The sequence below is a fragment of the Abrus precatorius genome, unplaced genomic scaffold (genome assembly GCF_003935025.1).
Source record: "Abrus precatorius isolate BTA unplaced genomic scaffold, Abrus_2018 Scaffold6, whole genome shotgun sequence".
Taxonomy (NCBI): domain Eukaryota; kingdom Viridiplantae; phylum Streptophyta; class Magnoliopsida; order Fabales; family Fabaceae; genus Abrus; species Abrus precatorius.
This window is the reverse complement of record NW_020874406.1, coordinates 26,060,188-26,069,714: the sequence shown is the minus strand read 5'-3', so window position 1 is coordinate 26,069,714 and position 9,527 is coordinate 26,060,188. Positions and strand designations below refer to the sequence as shown.

Sequence of the window (9,527 nt, the reverse complement as noted above, 5' to 3'; positions counted from 1 at the left end):
TCGACACAAGCAAGAAGGAATCGGACTCTAGGAAAAGAAAAAAATCCCTCCAGAATCCCGTTTTCCCCATTTTAATTTCTACTTTGCTTAAAATTTTCTGCCTATCTATTTTGGGTTTAGTATCGAATCGAATTTTCTTCTATTATAATAGAAGAAAATTTTGATTCTAGAACTTTCTATTCTCTAGAACATTGAAATATGAAAAAAAAAACAAAGAAACAAAGTCAAATAGTCTTCTTCACAATATACATACTATAACTGACTAGTATTACGGTACAAAAGGAATTCCCTAAATCCTAAATATAGTAGAAAAAGACTAGAAAGAAGCAAGGGTCTTTTCATAATTTTTTTTATTATATTCTAAAGAATAATAGAATTATATAAATTATCAACAAAAATTTCGTTCTTTTCACGAACTTAATATGTTGATAAATCCGAAGCCCTAGAAATTCATTTCGGACAATTGAACCTTCTCAAATTGTTTTTTCTTAAGAACTAAAAAGATTTGTGCCAAAATAATGGATGCCAAGAAGAACAAGAGACCCTGGACACGTAACGGATCTTGAAGTACTATTTCTGCATCCCCTTGACCAAATCCACCCACATTAGGATTACTCGTTAATGGTTGATCAAGTTTGATAGATTCTCCTTCTGAAACAAGAAGTTCTGGTCCTGGAGGTATAATATCAATCACTTCACGTCCATCTGATGCATCCACTATAGTTATTTCGTATCCCCCTTTTTCTTTTCGTATGATTCTTTTTACTATACCTGCTGCTGTAGCATTATAAACATTATTATTACTCTTGCTCCCGTCGAGATAAATCTGACCCCTTCCCCTGTTCCCGCCTACGTATATAGGATATTTTAAAAAATGAACATCTCTCTTAGTAGCGGGATCTGGGGAAAGAATGGGAAAGGTGATTTCATTATATTTCTGACCAGGAACAGGACCCACCACAATAATATTTTTTTTTTTAGGGCGATAGTTTTGAAAAGACAGATTACCTATCTTTTCTTTAATCTCAGGTGAAATACGATCAGGAGGAGCCAATTCAAAAACCTTCCGGTAAAATAAGAACAGCCCCCACATTCAAAGCCCCTTTTTTACCATTAGCAAGAACTTGTTTTCACTTGCATATCATAAGGAATTCGAACAACTGCTTCAAATACAGTATCAGGAAGTACTGCTTGTGGAACCTCAATATCCACGGGCTTATTAGCTAAATGGCAATTGGCACATACAATACGTCCGGTTGCTTCTCGTGGATTTTCATAACCCTGCTGTGCAAAAATGGGATATGCATTTGAAATGGGTGCTCGAGTTATTATATATATCATAATCGATATGGAAATGGATCGAGTAATCTCTTCCTTTATCCAAGAAAAAGCATTTCTAGTTTGCATGGTCTAATCATTGATCCTGAAAATTTATACAATAAAATTAGGTAGGTCACTGGCATAGTTCCCTATCCATGATTCTGCTATTTACTGAAATTAGTTTCCTGGAATATAGAAAGAATCCGGGGGAGGGGGGGAAAGAAGGAAAAACAAAAAGTCATTTTTTTGATAATGTTTTAGCTTTTATACAAAAAAAAAGAAAACAAACTTTAAAATTGGATCAATGGATCGGTTTTTCAATCAGTCATTCATTGAATGATAAATCACTACAAGTGACGGAGATACGCGATTTAAATAACGGAAAATCCAATATTTAAAAATGGTATCTAAAATGACTGGAAAAGTGGAAACAAGACCAGATATAATTTGAGCATTCTGAACAAATCCAAAATCTTTATAGACAGAAACAATCATTAGTTCCCAACCATGGGTCGAATGGAATCCTATACATAAATCAGTTAATAGAAGAATAAAAAAAGCTTTTAATGTGTCACTTAAGTTATATAGAAATTCTTGAACCCAAGAGTTAAGAATCAAAAGTTCTTGATTACCTAGAATAGAATAACCACTTAGAATAAGGAAACAGATTATATTTGTCGATAAGTGCAAAATCGTATGGATACGATCTTCGTTATACGTTTTGATTAATTGGATCGTTTCTTTGTAGATTCCAGTACGAAGGTTTTGTAGACGTGTTTCCGGGTATTCCTTTAGCATTTCATCCAAAAGGAATAGTTCCTTAAATTCTATGAATTTTTTTAGAATACTCTTTTCTTGAATATCATTCAAGAAAATTTCGGATTGCCTAGTATTTCGCCAATTAGTAAACCAAGATTCCAGACTTTTCTTAAATGTAAAAGAGATACACCAGGGCAAAAAGACTATAGATATAAGATATAGAAGAGGAATGAATGCTTTCTTTTTTTCCATTTTTCGTCTTTAATCAACTCAACTTCACCTCATTCGTCAAACTCTATATGATAATAATCTTTCTATCAAGCATAACTTCTATTAAAATTCATAGAACCTATATCTAAATCCATAATCTATTCCCGCGTTTTTTTTATTTGAAATTCGGGAGTTAGTCCTTGCCTTGTTTAATTTAGAAAGAATACAGAAATCGAAGGAATCCACCGTCAAGTCGAATGAAGAAAAATAAATATTGTTTCAAAAGATCTCAATTGCTAAGATTCGAAGCAATTACCCGAAGTGCTCTTTTGTGTATTCATCAAAAGGAGTAATTCGGGTAATGAATATTATAGTCGGATTTCGAAACCAAAGAACGTCTCATCTATAAATATTTCAATCGGTACACACAAGAAATAGGACAATTCCACAACTTTTTGTGCAATTTATCTAGTAGAGTCAAATTCTCCTCAATAAAGCGGATACATCAAGAAAACGGTACATCCACGAATCTGCCTATTTCGAAAGCTTTGTCTACAATTTCTTGGAAACTCAAATCATCTTCAATACCGAGTCAAGGGAATGAGCTCATAGTTTATGGTTTCCATAAAAACAATACGATAAAAAGTAGGGGTACGAGTCAAAATATCCCTTGAACTTCTGGCATTATTTTGATGCACCGAATATCTTTCATAGGTACTTTGAAAATTAGACGACGCTTTTCTCCAAGAAATCCAAATCCCCAACGAAAAAAATAAACCATTCTCTCTTCTTTTTGGAAGATATCATAACCACCATCCACATCCAAAATAATCGCGGCCCACAAAAAAAAACTAATAAGAAGACCCACGATTCCATCGAAATACATCGTGGCCCCCGTGGAATAAATGGTAAATAAATATAGTTCGGAATAAATGGAAGAAAATTACTAATTTCCTCAGGAAAAAATAGAAAATCCCTACCAAGATAACTGGTTATTCCAACCAAAAACAACACGAATGAAATTAAAAGCAGGACGAAGGACCAGAACAAATAACGTATTCTTCGATATTCCGTTACACGATATATCAGTATCTGTTTTGATCGCAAAACTACATTCATATTCATGATTAACCTCCTGAATTTGCAGCGAATGAATGCATTTTGGATTCAAAATCCAATTTCAACTTTCATATATATATTCTATTAGGATTGGGTAAAAAAATCAACCCCCCAACCAATTTCTTTTTCTTTATTTATGAAGTAACCTTTATCAACTAGCACTATTTTAATGTAAACCTTTAGGAGTAATTCATCTAATTGATTCCAGATCTAAAAAAATATATAGATTTCCTACTGCCCGTATCTAAAAAAATCTTGTTTTTTTGAACATGAAGAAATAAAAAGCCATTGCAATTCCCGGAAATAATAGGCCTACTAAAGGCACAAAAATGGAAGGTAAGTTTATCATAGAATGGGTACCTCGATTACTATTTGTACCGGTTATATAATATATATATATATTATTGTTATATTAATATTTTTATTATTCTTATTTATATTGTTATAAAGATAGTCTATAATCACTAGAATTCATATATACTTAGTATATATGAATTCTAGTGATTATAGCTAAGTGAATATATATATATAATGAGTATAGAATATAATAAATCAATAATAAAATGAAAATCGTAAATAATATTCTAATAAATAATAGAATCCAAAGTACAAATAGAATCTAATAATAAATAGAAAGAATGTAGAACTAAATAAATGGATTTCGTCTTCTATTTCTAGAAGAAACAAACATATGTATGATAATACACCTTTTTTTTATTCTTAGTATTCCTCTATTATTATCTTATTACTTGGCTCTTGTGTGTTCTAATTTTTGATTTTTGTCTCAAAATTTGTGTTTTTTTGTTTGAAATTCAAAAATGAAAAATCAAAAAGAATTTTTGGCTTTCCCTCATTTTTCATTTTGAGTCAAAGAAAAGAAAGCATGAAGTTGAAATAACTCACCCAGAACTCCCTTTAAAGGATTACGCGGTACGATTGAATCAAATAAGCCTTTATGGAATAAATATTCAGCCGCTTGTGAACCTTCAGGTACTGCCTTATTCAATGTTTGTTCAATTACTCTTTTACCTGCAAATGCAATGTAAGTATTAGGTTCCGCAATAATGATATCCCCCAACATGCCAAAACTTGCTGTCACTCCACCAGTAGTAGGAGATGTAAGGATCGATACATAGAATAACTTTTTATTTGTTTGATAATTATATAAAACAGAAGAGATTTTAGCCATTTGCATCAAGCTCAAACTTCCTTCTTGCATACGTGCTCCTCCGGACGCACATACTAGAATAAGAGGTAAAAATTGATTGGTAGCATATTCGACCAAACGGGTGATTTTCTCACCTACTACGGATCCCATACTACCCCCCATAAACTTAAAATCCATAATTCCAATTGCTACAGGAATACCATTTAGTTGACCTGTGCCTGTTTGAACAGCCTCAGTTAATCCTGTCTTTCTTTGATAAGAATCAATACGATCTTTATAAGGTTCCTCTTGTGAATGAAATTCAATGGGATCCAGAGAGACCATGTCTTCATCCATAGGATTCCAAGTACCTGGATCAATCGAAAGTTCGATTCTATCTGAACTGCTCATTTTCAAATGATATCCACAGTGTTCACAAATATTGATTTTGGATTTCAAATATTTTTTATAATTTAATCCATAACAATTTTCGCATTCAATCCACAAATGCTTGTATTTTTGAATTTCAGCGAGATTATCAGAACTTTCTCTTTGAGTGGAATCACTATTATTTGTATGATTTGTGCTAGTTATTAGACTAGAACTATAATTCTTGTTTTCTATAGTATTTCTGCCCTTACCACAAATGTAACTATAAAAATAACTGTCATTGTATTTGTCACTATCACCTAAAATGGAACTATCAATACAAATTTGAGAACGAAGATAACTATTAATGCAACTATTAATGTTATTATTCCAGCTAAATTTAGTATCATCCATGTAATGATCATCATCACTCTTAGAGACATTCTTCAGATAGCTAGAATTGTTATAACTAGAAAAAAAACTTTCAGATTCACTTAGGAAAGAATGATCATTGTCAATTTCCAAAATTTTCTTTTCAATATCAAAATATATGGAATAACTCTTCCTCTTACTATCCCTAACTAAAAAAGTTTTATCCGATAGGAAATTCTGGATGTTCCTGATACCTACTAAATTTTGAAAAAAACTGTAACTAGAATTGAAAAAACTGTAACTAGAATTGTCACTATCATTCCAACTATGCGTTTTTTTATCCATATCAGCTAAAATTGGGAGGTCCTCATTTACACAGGTATTTTCAATAGGACCAAAACTATCTATTGATTTACTTAATCCACACCTGTATTCTAATTCCCTATTAAACAACATAGTGAACCACCATTTTTCCATAGAGTTTTTTTCCTCTATTTACATGAAAATACAATAGATGAATAGTCATTCGATAAAAAAATTATATATAAATTCTATTTTTAATATTCTATTACTATCAATATATATATAAATTCCATCACTAGGATTAGTAACTGATAATAATAACGAACGAGTAAGTATTAAAAAAAAAGAATTTTTTTTTTTTTCAATTCTATCTAATTCTAAAATCATATTTGAAATATTCTAAAAATAAATAATAATATAATAATAATCAATATTTAATTCTATTTGAAATAATATAGAATTAGGAATAAATAAAGAAAAAAATAACTTCATTGGGGATAATGTATTTATAGACCCAATTTTTTCATTTAGTGATTATTCATTTGCTTTTTCCTATATTATCTCTTTTATTTCTATCCATTTTTTTATGTTTTGAAAATCGATATAAAGTTAATTTTCTGACTTGACTATCGAAAACAACATTCTATGTAAACAACATTCTATGTAAACAACAAGAAATAAAAAAGTAGGTATGAATAGAACAAGAGAGCGGGGGGAGAGAAAAGAGTTCTATAAATTTATATACAAGTCATCCACACCCCCTTTTTTTATTTCATTAATTGAATTTCGTTTGTTGATTAGGGCTAAGTTCCATAAAAACACCTGCTTTTTTTGAAATATCCTGAACAGTTCCTGTGGGTTGAGCACCTTTTCAAGGAAATATAGAATGACAGGAATATTTAAATACGTTTGATTCTTATTGGCTCATAAAAAACCCACTTTCCGAAGATCTCTTCCCTCTCTTCGGGATCGAACATCAATTGCAACGATTCGATAAACAGCTCATTGGGATAGATATAGATGAAACAATGTACCCCCCCTAAGAAACGTATAAGAAGTTTACCCTCGTACGGCTCGAGAAAATTCATAATTTTATCTATGTATAAAATTATGATGTCAAATAGATCTATAAAATCATTAAATCAATAAACTATGATTTAAGTATTTTTTTTCTTATTTTCTTTCTGAAAAAAAGAATAACTCTCATATTTGCATATTTGCAACCCCATAACTCAAATTGGATAATCTCAAATAACTCAAAGGAAAACAAAGCCTTTATGTATTTCATTTATTGAGCGGTCTCTACCCCCCTTTTTCTTGTCTGTGCTTCTTTCACTTTAGAATCTATGTTTTTTTTTCTAATAGAATTGATGAGACAATTTGAAAATGGTATTTACTTGTTCCAGTATCTTTTAGTTTTTTCCTTGAATCATTGGGTTTAGACATTACTTCAGGAATCTTTAATCGTTAAAAAAATGGAAGCAACATACCATTTTTTTTCTTTCTCGGAAGAATCATACGAATAGAAGGTTGATTCCCGCAGATACACTTTCCGATCGAAATAATTTTACTAATTCCAACAAATTTTTGAACCTTGTTCGAATTGGATCCTTTCGATTTCTCTATCAAAGAGATACTTACGAAGTTGTCTAACTTATTAATTTTCACTAACCTTAGATACTTGCCCCTGAGAAATGAATCAACTCGAGCTCCATCATGGAATATTTACATCATCAATCCCCTTCCCGTCCCCCAAAACAATAAGTTAGTTCTAGTGGTGGAACAAAAACGATGTCGAGTCAAGAGCATCTCCGATTTCTATATACTAGAAAAAAGATGGCGGATGTAAGAATCCACACCTAATCGAATCATGTCTTTCAAGTCGCACGTTGCTTTTTACCACATCGTTTCAAACGAAAGTTTTACCATAACATTCCTTTAGCTTGGATCCGGTATGTAATTGATTCAATTATGAAATCGTGAATAGTCATTGATTCAATGGATACGTAATAATCTATCCTTTTACTTCTAGGTTTTTTTCTTTTATATAACGGAAGAATTTCTAAAAAAAAAAGAAAGAAGTCAAAAAAAATTCAAATTCGATATTGTATGAATAAATTTGCTACTTTATTTTTGATAGTTTGTAAAATAGAAAAAATTAGAATTTCTTCAAAAAAAAAATATTAGAAAAAAAAAAGAAAGAAATATGAAAAAATTATCTATCTATATATAAATATATATAGATAGATAATTAGCTATCCACTATAATTAGTCATCCATAATGATTACAAAAAAAGGTAATCCTTATTCCAAATATACAATTTGTATTCAAATATGATATCCATCATGAATGGATATGTTCTGGGACGGAAGGATTCGAACCTCCGAATAGCGGGACCAAAACCCCGTTGCCTTACCGCTTGGCCACGCCCCATTTTCGATTTGACACTAATAAACACTATTTTTGTGTTTGGTATTGGTTGTTCGTCAATTTATTTCAGTTCCAAAATTTGTTAAATTCAATTGTTGTTAAGATTTTGATTGGATGGGGACTAAATGTGGAATAAAACTCAATTTATTGATCATTACATTAGAATTCAATTTAAGATATTGTATGAAAATCGGATTTCTTCTATTTTTTGTTTTAGAATGAAAAGATTTGAACTGGATAAGTTCAAATCAAAGAAGGATTTTGGGAGTCTGATCTTGATTCATTTTTTTTTAGTTTTACTCCATTAATTAATATTCATTTTTATAAATTTTATTCCTATTATATATATATATTATTTATTAGAATATTATTCTAATTATATATATATTATAATATATATAATTATATTGATATAAATTATACATATATACATTACATAATACAATATTCTAAAAATGAAAATTAGAATTCAAAAAAAAAGAAAAAATTAAATTTATTTTTTTAAAGAAAGAACAAAATGTTTGTTATGCTTAATATCCTTAGTTTGGTCTGTATTTGTATTCACTCCGTCCTTATTGCAATTGTATTTTTTTTCTTGGCGAAATAGGCCTGAAACCGTACGCATTTTGAAATCAATTGTAGTAATTTGCCATAAGGTGAAACCCTAATTTTTTTCTACTTAGCTATTGTTTGGCAGCGGCTGTATGAGTTTTCGTATTTGAGAATCCTTAATGATAATGTCAGAAACAATCTAGAATTTTATTCGAAAAACAATTCGAAAACACTTTGAAAACATTTATTTAAGTAAATCAGATAATTCTATAACATGCGTAATTCGGATTACGAAAAAATTTTTGATAAGTCGATTATAAAAAAATTCGACGAGAATATAATCATAAATAATTTTCCACAATTGAGAATCCCTATTATTGATTGACCCATCCTCACTAAATAGATGAAAAATATTTTTAGGTAAATAATTATCAAAATATTTATACAATATGAAATGGTAGAAAGATTTCAAACCTTACTACAAAACTTCAAATCCATTTTCGGAAAATTTGTTATATAATTTATGTCCTCGTATGACTTCATTTTCTTGATAGAAGAGTAAATAAGAAGAGTGTCTAATATTTGATAGAGAATCCATAATTGTGCTTTGTCGTTTTTTTTTAATTATCTTGAGAGTTTTTTAATGTACCAATATAATTTGTATTACACGGAGTAGTAGATATTTTCGTGTGTTCTCTTTTCAATCTTTGTAAATTCCATATATAACGACCAGGACTGTAATCCGGACGTGAAAAATATAAAAATATGGATTGGTGTTTATCTTGTCTTGTGCTGTATTGAAACTATTGTTTTAATGGTTTAAATATTTTATCGATCTTTAACTATAAATAAAAATCAACAATACAAGTAATGACAAGAAAAAAGGAGAAAATATAACAAATCATCATCGGAGTACGGAATAAGAGGTGTGAATCGACCCGACCC

General features: G+C 30.1%; 1 pseudogene; it reads right to left on the bottom strand.

Annotated features, from left to right (window-relative positions):
• Positions 1–120: 120 nt before the first annotated feature.
• Positions 121–2,331, bottom strand: LOC113868389 (annotated as a pseudogene).
• Between the last annotated feature and the right edge of the window lie 7,196 nt (positions 2,332–9,527).